At 37.9% G+C, this 11,680-nt stretch overlaps 1 long non-coding RNA gene and 2 other non-coding genes across 9 annotated transcripts in view; all 3 read right to left on the bottom strand.

Moving 5' to 3' along the window:
* Positions 1-10,360: 10,360 nt before the first annotated feature.
* Positions 10,361-11,680, bottom strand: part of LOC116808643 (uncharacterized) — a 61,795-nt gene continuing 60,475 nt past the window's right edge. For all 7 annotated transcript variants that reach the window (XR_012057069.1, XR_012057071.1, XR_012057074.1 and 4 more), the window contains 3 exons: positions 11,385-11,458; positions 11,230-11,301; positions 10,361-11,145 (listed from right to left, as the gene is read on the bottom strand). This is a non-coding gene — a long non-coding RNA (uncharacterized lncRNA). The remainder of the gene's footprint in view (positions 11,146-11,229; positions 11,302-11,384; positions 11,459-11,680) is intronic.
* Positions 11,000-11,073, bottom strand: MIR181B-1 (microRNA mir-181b-1). Its single transcript, NR_049090.1, has one exon. It is a non-coding gene; the product is annotated as a microRNA mir-181b-1 (primary transcript).
* On the bottom strand, positions 11,184-11,256 carry MIR181A-1 (microRNA mir-181a-1). Its single transcript, NR_049068.1, has one exon. It is a non-coding gene; the product is annotated as a microRNA mir-181a-1 (primary transcript).

The raw sequence follows: 11,680 nt of genomic DNA, 5'->3' as shown, positions 1-11,680 counted from the left end.
GAGCATCCACTTGTGCCATCATTGTCCACGGTGCCTGAGTCACTTGAGCACATCCTTGCTGTCCCAAAGCACGGCTGCCTAGAGACCAGCAATGGTGCCTGCAGGCTCAACCATGGGACATGGCACTTGTTCCAGTCCCCTGTTGGTCTGCAGTGAGAAAGTGTGATATGTATTGTTGTCTACAAGTCTTTCTTCAGTTCTGATACACTTCTGCTCGAGAAGTTTTTCTTTTCTACTGCCAAGTGTCCTGGTGCTGACAGTGTCAATCATATGTGAAATTTTCCAATTTCTCTTGTAAACTTTTTCCTGAAAAATGCGGTTCCAAGGAAAGATTGAAAAGCTTAGTTGAGGACTGATGATGCCTGGAAAGAGGAGACATCTTTTGCATCTTTAAGAAGTGGGAACAGGGTAAGGGGAGTCACACTATCATCTGTCTGTTGGCTGAAGTTAAATTCCTTCGATTAATATTGGAATAAATGGTCCAACTTTTAAAAGTCTCCTGGGTTGTGAGGAGAATGAATTGTATTGAGGATTTGTAAGGGGCAAACTGTAAAATTTCCAGTACAATGGGATAATAGGTCTTTTAGAAAAAAGAGAAGCAATAATGTGGCCTTGTAACCTAGTAAGGTTCGAGGCAGTTGTCAGTTATTTGCCCTCCAAACAAAAAGCTATTGAGTGGGGTGTGAAAGCATTTGTCCCAAATCAGGACTATTCAACAAGTTCACTGAGATCCTGATGATGTATTTGAGTATCTTGGCTGGCTTTAGAATTAAGGATAAAATTGGGAAAAGACAGCTGCAAGTATGTTGGGGAAACATATTGCCCTTCCCCCATCTTTCATGGACTAATCTTTGGGACAGTCCTATGCAATTAAACATTATAAATTTGGTACTGCTCGCTTGTGTTGCAAAACTATTTCATTTTACATTATTAAAATACTTATGTCTTTATATGGGTCTGTGAAGATCTAGTAAATTTAATTGTCCCAAACTGATATTATTTTCATGGTACTTTTTTCTCTCCTTTTAAGAAAAATCCTAAGAAATAGTGAGGTGCTGTAATAGTTAGAGAGATAGCATAAGAAGTGATACTAGTGCCTGTCCCAACAGAAGAACATTTCACATCTGTTATTTATGATGTGAAGCACCATTGGGGACAGCTTCAGTAACTATGTACGTAGTAATACCTTAAATTAGACTAACAGAATAAATATTGCACACAAGCTTTAGGGATTTCATAAAAGCTCTACCCCTGATGGAGAGGAAATTGTTGCAACTGGAAAATGACAACTGTAAACTGGGAAGAACACTATCTCCTAACTTCTTGTGCAGCAAGATTCTTGCAGCACTTGTGGGTAAACTTAAGGTTCCCCTATGACCTTTCAGACAAAACCTTCCTGTGAACTTGGAAAGCTTCAGAGTAAAATTTACTTGTCAGTCAAATGACAAATGTCAGATGACCTTCTGCTATTACTGTGCTTATATTTAAGATTAAAAAACTGCCAAATCTCTTAGAAGTACTACAGAGATTAGGTTATTAGAGCAGAAAAATATCTTTACCTGAGACTGTGCTGTCTTTCTTCTGGGATGCACTGCCTGAAGTATAGCGCTGAAGCTTGGGGTATGAGGCTTTGAAGTAAAAGTATAACAGGCTCTTTGTTTTCTCTGTTTTCCTTGCCATGAGCACATAACTACAGTGACAGAGTTCAGTGAATAGGCGCTTTACATTGCTGCCCAGTGCAACACCTGCTGGCAGCTGAGTGTGACACCCCTGCAAACCTCTACCTGTGGCACAGGAAGGGGCACAGAAACCCCTTGTTTGGCCTCATGTTTTATAATAGTCAGAAATATACACGTGCTGGGTTGTGTTTTCCTCCTTGAAGCCAGTTTTTCCATGTGTTTCAGGCAACACAAGACCTGCAAACAGAATAATTCTCCAGTTCAGGACTTTGGTAGTAACTATGGCAATACTACAATTGAATAGTGACATCTTTAGCTTGTGGGGCTGCTTTCACTATTCATAGTGGTCTGCAGGCAGAAGTGGACAGGGTATTTAATAACTGTGGCTGTGGATTGTATCTTGTAGCTTGTGTCCATCTTGAAATAAAAAGCCAATGGTTCAGTCTCAAGATGAAAAAAAAAGGGTTTTTAAAATTAGACCTTTTTGCACAGTTGTCACAAATGAATACTTTCATATGAATGCTTATTAGGGGCAAGGGAACTGAGGTAGCAAAAAGTGAATTGCACCTTGTGGATGCAGAATGCTTGCTCAAATAGCAGAATAGCAATAGCCTCTGCTATTGTGGAGAAATAAGTCAAAACACATGAATTACCAGGCTGGCTTGAACTTGTGTTCTTATCATTTGTGTGCCTTGGTCCATTAACATACCTGCTTATCTTCTTACAGTACCCCTCTAAATTACTATGTTTGTGGGTTTGGTTGTTTTAATTTGACCTGTTGTTGGTTTTCCAGATTTTCTTTTAAAGGTCTGTCCCTTGAAGAATTATAGGATCTGCTCTTACAAAGAACATGTCTTATAGCCCCTGCCACATCTTTTTCTGACTTACTAAATGTTAATTTCCAAATGCAAGGTTTGAAAAAGTGGCAAAGCTATGTATTTTTTTTACATAATAGATGCCTCTGAGCCATGTTTGATATGAAATAGTTTTTTAAAATTCCAATTTTATGTCAAGAGTTAATACATTATCCAGAAAAAATCCACATAAAGTGAAAATTAGTGCCCGCTGTTTAAAGTTTTATCTGAAACAGCACTTGTGGCTATGGCCCGAGATGCAGGCTAAAACCTTATTAAAAGCTGAGCATCTACTGCAATATTTCATTCTCAATTTAGCTTTATTAGTAGTTGAGAGCTTTCTTGGTGGGAGATGTTTTGTTAACCATAAGAAAAAATTCTATACACGTATAAATAAAACTTGGTGATGAAAAGTAGGTCAGTCCTTCAGTATGGCTTTTAGCTACATCTTAAAGATTTTTCTCTGCAGTGATTTGCTGATCCAGTTATTCTTAATATCATAATCCTTAAATTTATAATCCTCGGTGATAGTTAATGATTGCTAACATGCATAATTTTCCACATCCAGTGTCATCAGTGGCAGTGATACATTTGGTCACATGTTTATAAGTGGCTGTCTGTTTCAGAATCTGGTTATTTAAAGTGTATCTAATTTAATTACCAAACAGTGGATACACTGCCTGCAAAAGTCACTGACCTAGAATGTTGCCTCTAAGCTTTTGAGCATGGCTGATAGTGGAATGATGTAAAATGACATGAAAGCTGAAGACATAATTGCTCATTGTGAATCTTTTTTTTCAGTAGCTAACATTATTCCAAAGATGAAAAGTGACAGTTATGTATTTTTGGCAATGTTTCCTGTAGGAAAGGAACAGGCAACCTACTTATTTTTTCTACTGTTAGGGCTGACTGAAAATTATATTCATAAGAAGTTTATTTACTGACATTTTAGACTGAATTTTTGAGCAGTCTGTACCCAAGTACTAATTTAGGGCTCTTATAGACTAGGTATGTAGTTATGAAAAATGATCTGTTGGAGGTTTAGCCACAGAATATCACAAGATTATTTCTAGGAGCAAATGCTGTGTTTTGGGAGATTTTAAGAAAATTAAAAAAAACAAAACAATGAAGCATTCAAAATTCAGATGCTGCTTCTGAATATCTGGCTCTACAGAACTTAAAAATGCCATCTGGTGACAGCTTTACCTTATCTCGGATTCCATCAGACCGCGTGTGTGTTGTTCCCATTGCTTGCAAATTTACACTTGTAGCTGATGGGAATTGTACATATGTGAAAGCTTGGAAAGCAGTTACTGAGCAGCCTTATTTCCAAAAGAGCTGAAAAAATGTAGCAGCCAAGAGTCTTAAAGTGAACACAGAGCCTGAGCTCATACTGCATTGTTCTGTGCAGGCTCTGTGTTCACTTTAACAGTGGATCTTACAGCTTCTGATGATGATGAAGGTACATCAACTGCAGTCAGCTCAGGAACCCACCAATGTCTGGGTGCCAGGCAGAGGTACCAAGTTCTTTTCTCAGCAAGTGTGGAGGGTCTGCCTGTTCAGCTGTGAGTCCCCCTCTTTCAGGAGGATAGTGATGCCAGACCCGTGAGCTCAAGTGCAGGAAGCTGCTAATGTGATCTTACTGATTTGGGATCCAAGTCAAAATTTCTTTGTAGACTGTGTATATATATATATAAACACTTGTTATATATAACACTTTGTGGTAGAAGGAAGGCAAAATAACCTGTTTTGAGAACCACAAATCCTTAAAACATATTATTTGTAGGCACTTTGATTAAATTAGTTTTTAGTATCAGTTCATCAAAGAATAGTATATCCTTCTGGCAAATAATTCTGTCATAAGTATTCTGAGCTAATCTGATGGTGTCCTTGCAGAAAATGAATTAGGTAGAAAGACTTTGGTTTTGGGAAAATATAATTCTGGTACTCACGAGGAACCTCTAGTGTAAGACACTGACTGGAAAGGCACATGCCTAATAAGTTCAAGCAACAAACTCTTCTGCACAGGCATGCATGTCTCAGACTTGGATTACTCCTCAGCAATGCTCCTGACTAATTAGCAATAGATACAGCAATGCCTTAGGATCTCAATACAAGGTTTAAAGCAGAAATCCTGTTCCCATATAGATAGGAATCTCTATAAGGAGGAAGAAAATGTAATGTTTTGTTTGGTTTGGTTTATTTTTCTCCTGCAAGAATGAAGTGTTCTAAGTGCTTGTCTGCATCCACAAAAGGCATTGATGGGATGGGTGGTGTAGCAATGGAGAGATGAAGGGGAGGCTTTTTTGGTTGGTTGGTTTTGTTTTTAGAATTTGCTCTTAACAGTCAGTTTGTGGTATTCATTTTGAGCAGACCTGTGGTTTGGTTATCTCACTCTTGATACGTGTCAGCTAGTTCCAGAAGGCACTTCCAGTCAGCACATTTGTACATGTACCTGCATTGCTAAATTGTGCAGAACATAAATCATGTCTTGTAAAGGCTGATACACATCTGAAGTCCAAATGTAGCTCTAGGCCAGAGAGGGATGCAATAAGCACCCAAAACAAAGAAGCCCCCGGGTAATGTGACAGGAGGTATTTTAAAAGATGTGATACTGTTTTGCTTGGATTTTTTCTCAAATGTAACCAATGAGGGGCTTTGCTAGCTTTGTGTCAAAATAATGGGAAATGATGGAAAGTGCACAATGTGAAGGGAGAGAGAGGAAACAGCCTGCCATTGCTTCAAATATATACACTTGTGCTGTGGGAGCCATCGTCAGCCAAAAATAAGCTGTGAGCTCTTTCCCACCCACATAGCTCAGGCTTTATGAAGCTAAGGAGACTGTCATGTGGTGGCAAAGGCCAGATTATCATAATGTGGGTGAGATGTTTCTGCCCAAAAATACTCTCCTGCCTGTTGTGTTCTGAAGCTCCTTATTTGTACCTGCAAAGCAGCAATCTGCACAAATGGAGTAGTGAAATGTCCAATTGCTGTTTGTGTGGGGCACCCCAGTTTGTCTGTGGGAAGAAATGCTCTCTCTGTAGGTAGAAACGTGTTTTTTCAAGTACATGTTATTTTGTTTCTCCTCTTCCTCCTCCCCCGAGAGTGACATCTACCTCTGCATTTTTCCCCTTACTGTAGGATGTGTGGGACCATACTTCTTTTACAGTTCTCTTGTGTGTTGGCTTACCAAATCCTCAGCTTGTACAAACTGGTATAATTTCACTGAAACTGATAGAAGTATGTTGAGTCTAAAACCAGCAGAGAATCTGAATTCATTAGGTAGCAGTCCATGATCCATATGAACTTCTGGAACAATCTCCTGCAATTGTTTTGGGGATGTACAGAGATATTCCTGGAGAGTCTACAAAGATTTCTTTTAAGATTTGCTGTAGGCCACAGCTGGGTGCTGTCTATAAAGTCATGTCTTTATTTTTTTTTTCCTCTCCTGCTGTCTCCTACAGTTATATCCTGAATATCTCTCAAGGCTCCTTTACTTTTGTTATCCTTCTAGCAGTTTGTGGCCTTCCTAAAGCGTGTTCACTGTCCCAGTCTGTGGGAAAGCCTAATTTCATCATCTCTGTCAGTCTGGTAGCCAGCAGCATATTGATACTGAGTGAACTGGATGGCATTTAAATGAAAATCTATTGTCATGAACTCCAGGCTCATTATTTTCAGGCAAGCACAGTAATTAGCACGGGGTGTACTCTATGATAATTAGGAATGTTTTACACATCAGATGGTGATGTTGACTTTTGAGGGCAACCACCTGGACTCAACTCTCACTAGCTAAAACAAATATTTTTGTATTTCTTTTCGTTTCAGTGTTTCAAAATGCCTGTGGTAAAATCCTTTAACTGTTTAATCACTAAATAATAGATCCATGCAATCAATTAGCTAAATAGTATGATTAGTGGGACAAGTTGCTGGTACCCAGAGGTGAAACCATAGCTGAGATATACAGTTAATGTGTATTGTCATTTCTCTTGAATGCAAGGTGAAACTTCCACTATCTTGAAAGCCAGGCGCATGTTGCTTTCCAGCTCTCTCTCCTGTTTACCTGACCTGGTAAACACCTTAAGCACTGGTATCATAGATTTGTGGTATCTGCTCCATTTTTGACATTTTTTCATCATAAAGAGGTAGTATGACATTCCTAGTGGAGAAAATAATGATGATTAAAAAAACACTCACAAAAAAAAACAAAACCAAACAAAACACAACCTAGAAATTTATATAATCAGGTCTCATTATAATCTCTTTGTGAACTTGTTAGATTAAAGCAGATTTGTTAAAACAGCAAGAATTTTAGGGCTATCTTGGAAGCAGCTGTATTTCATGAAGTAAAATCAGGAAAGATAAGAATACGTTCTATGGACCTATATTCTGTCTGCAGATCTCGGGGGCTCATTTCTGATTTATGTGAAATATAGGCAGTTTCTTTTCTAACTCATGGCTTGTCTGGATTAGTTTATGTACCTGAAGCTTTCCCTAAATTTTTTGTTTAGTTCATATTCAAACCTAGGAGGAGGAAGGTATTTTCATTTCCAGTGGCAGTGTGAAGGCAGTCTCATAAGAAGCTGGGCATTTCTGTCAGTTTTCATATGAATTGTATTTGAAAGCTGTGAAATTTGAAGACTTACCCTGTTTCCTCCCCAGATCAATAACTGCTAAACTCAAACATAAACCTTCCATTATGTGTATTTGTCAGACATATTTGTATTCGCTGGTTGTGAATTGAAGGCTCTACCACAGCCATGGAAATACTGACCTTGTAAACAGCCTTTAGGTTCAGACAGCAGGAAAAGTTACCCATTATGTTTCTGCTGCCTCCTTTTCAGTTTGTACTCCAAAAATAATGTGGGGGAAATGCAGGACAGTTTAACTTTTTAAAAATTAAATCATGATAGACTTATGTTTGTATTCTAAGTTCAACCCTGCTTCTATGTGTTACCATGTAATTTCAGGATTGGGGAGGGGGGAGGAGCTATATTTTGAAAAAAAAAAAAAATCTCTTAAGTTAAAAAAATTGCAAGTGGTGCATTTCAAGGGGATGAAATACTCTATTTTAAACTAGGAAAGAACTTGTGGACGCTGTATCTATGGAATAATGTCAGATAAATTTAAATGTGTTAACTGTGGTGCCATTTTTTGGCTGAAAAGGATCAGTGATTTCTTGTAAAATAAAGAGGTATCAGATTATTTCAGCTAGCCCTGGCTGGGCCCTTTGGAATGTGGTTTAAGTTTCTGGCACTTGTACTTAAGGAGGATGTACAGGTAAGGAAAAAAATAAGTAAAGTTCAAACAAAATTATACAAACCTAAATAAAAGAGAAGACAAGATGTAAAAATTATTCTGTAATGGGTGTGACCATGCAGCTGCTTGGAAAAATAATTGGTTACCACTGAAACTCTGGCAAGGAACAAAGATATACATTAATAGGAAAAAAAAGATAGTTAGCAAAAAAACCCCAGGTATTTACATGTGGTAAAAGTCAGAATTGTCTAGATACTGCTTCTATTTCAACTATAAATGACTTCTATATTTAACTCTTTAAGTTACTGTGCCACTTCACCATCTGTAAAGCAAGAGATGTTAATGTGGTGGTGTCAGCTGTGCCAAAAGGCAAGTCTAACATATTCATCCTGCCTTGGTCCTGAATATCACAGACTATTTCTATCACAGAAATTATTTGACTTGTACTTTTAGAGGCACAACTAAGTGTGTTTCTGTACTTGCTAAGCAGAGGTTATAGAATTGATACAGAAGCTGTTGGGTTGGATGTTTTAAATCATCTTATGCCAGAAACCAGGGAGAAAAAAGAGAACTTGGAGGTAATTAAAAAACCCAACAACTCCAAACCTGATAACAAGCCCTTAGTACCACCTCTGCTGTCCTCAAGCACGGAGGGCGCACTGGGGAGCAGCAACTGATCTCTCATGGATGGGAAGCGCATTCCCTCTCCTCTTCCTCCACTGCTGTAAAAGCAGTGCTCCTATTATGTCAAGGTCCATTGCATTTACTGCAACTGCTTGACCTAAAAGTATTGCTCTAAGTGAATTATTTACAATGACAATGAGGAGAAATTTTCTAGACTCTTTCTACGGCCTGTGGGCATTGTACTGAATACATATGTATGTTATTAACAAAACCCATGAAAATTACCATGAAACCTTTCCACAGTATATCACAGTTTTCATTGCCAAATTTGGATTGTTCTGTGGCTTTACAGCATAAAGAAACACATGTGCAAGCCAACATTTCTTGTGGGGTGTGGAATAATGGTGTTGTTTTCCAATGAATATTATTAAATAACTAGTCTGTAGAGGTTGATTTCAAGTTCTGTGTACATATCTGTGCACTAAGGAGACATTTTTCTATTTCTATATGAAAACATGGTGTAACTAAAATCTGATAAATTCCCATGCTAGGCACCATTAAAAAGACAACTGCTACAGATTGTCCTCTTCAGAAACCAGTAAAAACTTGCAGTCCAGTTGGGAATATTTGTTTTATACTCATAATGAGACTGGACTGTCTGTGCCTAGGTCAGTTCTGGCTGCACCCCGACTTAGCAGGGTATGAATAGCTGTTCTTTCATTAGTAAGTGTATGGAACAAAATGATGATTGAAATCAGGAGAGATGGGTATTTTGAGGAAAAGTACTGCCTTAAAAAAGGATGCAACTTTATCTTTTTCTTGCAGTGGGGTCTGTCCCTCCTCAATGCTAATCATTCAGGCATTATCAGTGAACATATACAGAAACCACTCGTGTTCCAGGACATTAATTCTTTCCAGTGTTGAGAAATTCCAGATTCTTCTGTTTTGATAAGTATTTTCTCTGTTAAAGACACATAACACATCTATAATTAGCATTAATATGTGTTTTGCAAAATTAAGAGCTGCTTTTTATGTTTCAGTAAATACTTTTTGTAGCAAAAACATACTAGCTACAACTTAATTTGAAATTTTATCCTTCTAGACAGAACATATTTCTCTGAGTCTTGCTTTTAATATGTTCTTTATCTCCCTGCAATATGTAACTCTGTAGTAATTAAAATTCCCATTTTTGTAGAAATGGGTAAACATAAAGATACAGGCTTATCTTTGAACAGAGTTGCTGAGAAATCATTTATCCATAGTAACTTTTCCTTTAGTACTTTACTTTTCTGTCTCTAACCATGGTAGTATTCAGTAAGCAACAGAGAACGCGGGTTCTTCTCCAGTGAATATTGGAATGAAAAAAGATAATCTTCTCAAACACTAATTTTAAACAATGTCCAAATAATTTCAGGATTTATTTTGCCAGTGTGATTATGTTTTCTGAGGAACTGGGGGAGGAGTCTATAAATATTACTTTCACAGGTGGCAGAGGACTGATCTCTTTAATTCAATGGTAGGAATGCATTTCAGCATTTCAATCATGAGGCTGGTAACAGTTCAAGAAGTGACTATAGATGTGTTGTCCCATGATACCCTTGACACGTCTCTGCTGTTCAGTTCCTATGCAGTGAAACATGGATAAACGAAGCAAGCTCAGTACACAACATAACTTGTGTGACTAATGTGCTGAGGAAACTTCGTAAATAATCAGACTAAAGTACTGTTAATAAACATTCCCATAATGAGAAGAATGATATGCGTGATATGATGATATGCTGTGAGTTTTCCTGATTTTGTAAGCAATTCCTGCTGCAGAGTATTTGAGTTGCACTGAGTCTAAAGGCTGAGCTTACCTTGGATGATTCTGTGAAGTGAGAAATGTAGACTGGTCCTTTTGTGTGTCTGACCAAGTTAATAAAGGGTTACAAAGAAATAAGGACACAATTGTGAGCTTATTTACACTTTATTTTCTTATTACAAAACTCAAAGCGTGACATAGGTACTCGGTTTACAGTATCTTTAAAATTAAACTACTTTTCCATTATTATTTCTAGATATACATTTCTTTGTCACCTTTCAGATCCCTAAGAATAGCGAATGCAATAGTATTTTTATTCTTAAAATCAGTTGAATGTAAAATTAATTTTTTTGATATAACATTTTTATCTGTAACTCTTAAATCCCATTTGTTCCCGATTGCATTTGTCATGACAAATATAGAAACTTTTGAACTCTTCAACAATGCCTAGTTGAATGGAAATTAAATATTCTTTCCTCTTAGGTCAGAGTCCTTAGGAGTGGATATACAGAGCTTCCTGTCCTGTTATTTTTTCTGCATACATAGTAAATAAGAATTCTCACATTTTCAATGTTACTGAAGCCCTGCGAGGACAATACTCCAGAAAAAGGCAGCAGGTATTTTCCTATTTGGCTAAACCAACACTCAAAGCCAAGCAAGCAAAAAGTGGATAACCCCAACTATTTTTTTGACCAGAAAACTGTAGCTTATAAGAAGTGTTTGCTTCTCACTATTGCCTTCAGAGCTGCTGCTCCTCTCAACGGCAACTGCACAATGTGGGGCCACAGTTGCATTCATTGTTCAGTGAGCTTGTCCACATAGTTAAACCCACCGACAGCAATGAATGTTCATTGTGACCTTTTTGTAAAGCTTGGCAGGGTGAGGGAGAAACATCATATGATGGTTAGGTTGCTATCTTCGGTGTTAAGGCCTGAAAGCATGAAGTAAGGAGGAGGATGGTTAGCTGGAGGGTACAATCAACGGTCGATGGTTTTCACTTTAATTCCAAACTCACCGACAGCGTTGAATGTTCACTGAAGCAACCACTACAACAGAACTCCATTGACTTGGCTGCATCCTCAAATGTCTGAAAGTAGGGGGGGGGAAATCAAAATTCACACAGTGATTTTAATTATACAGATGATGCAACTTCAATCATTTTTCTCTTACCGACACCAACACCCTTCTCTGCCGATCATGTTTCAGTTTTTCTGCAAGGAGCTGGCAGTTTCCCAGACTTCCTTCTATGAAAAGAAAATATGTTCCTGTTACTCGGGCTTAAAAAATAAAGGTTAGAGATTCAGGCACGAGTGGATTAATGTTGTCTGTTATTTCACAAGACTGAACTTCACAGTAAAACAAAACGTGAGATCCCATAAATGAACAGAGCTGGCTAAGAGTTTTACAAATTAGTGTTGCCAAATAGAGATTGCTCAGCTGAGCAGAACTTCTATTGACATGATTCA

The sequence above is a fragment of the Taeniopygia guttata genome, chromosome 8 (genome assembly GCF_048771995.1).
Source record: "Taeniopygia guttata chromosome 8, bTaeGut7.mat, whole genome shotgun sequence".
NCBI classification, from domain to species: domain Eukaryota; kingdom Metazoa; phylum Chordata; class Aves; order Passeriformes; family Estrildidae; genus Taeniopygia; species Taeniopygia guttata.
Note: the sequence above shows the minus strand (reverse complement) of the source record. Positions and strands in the feature narration are given on the sequence as shown.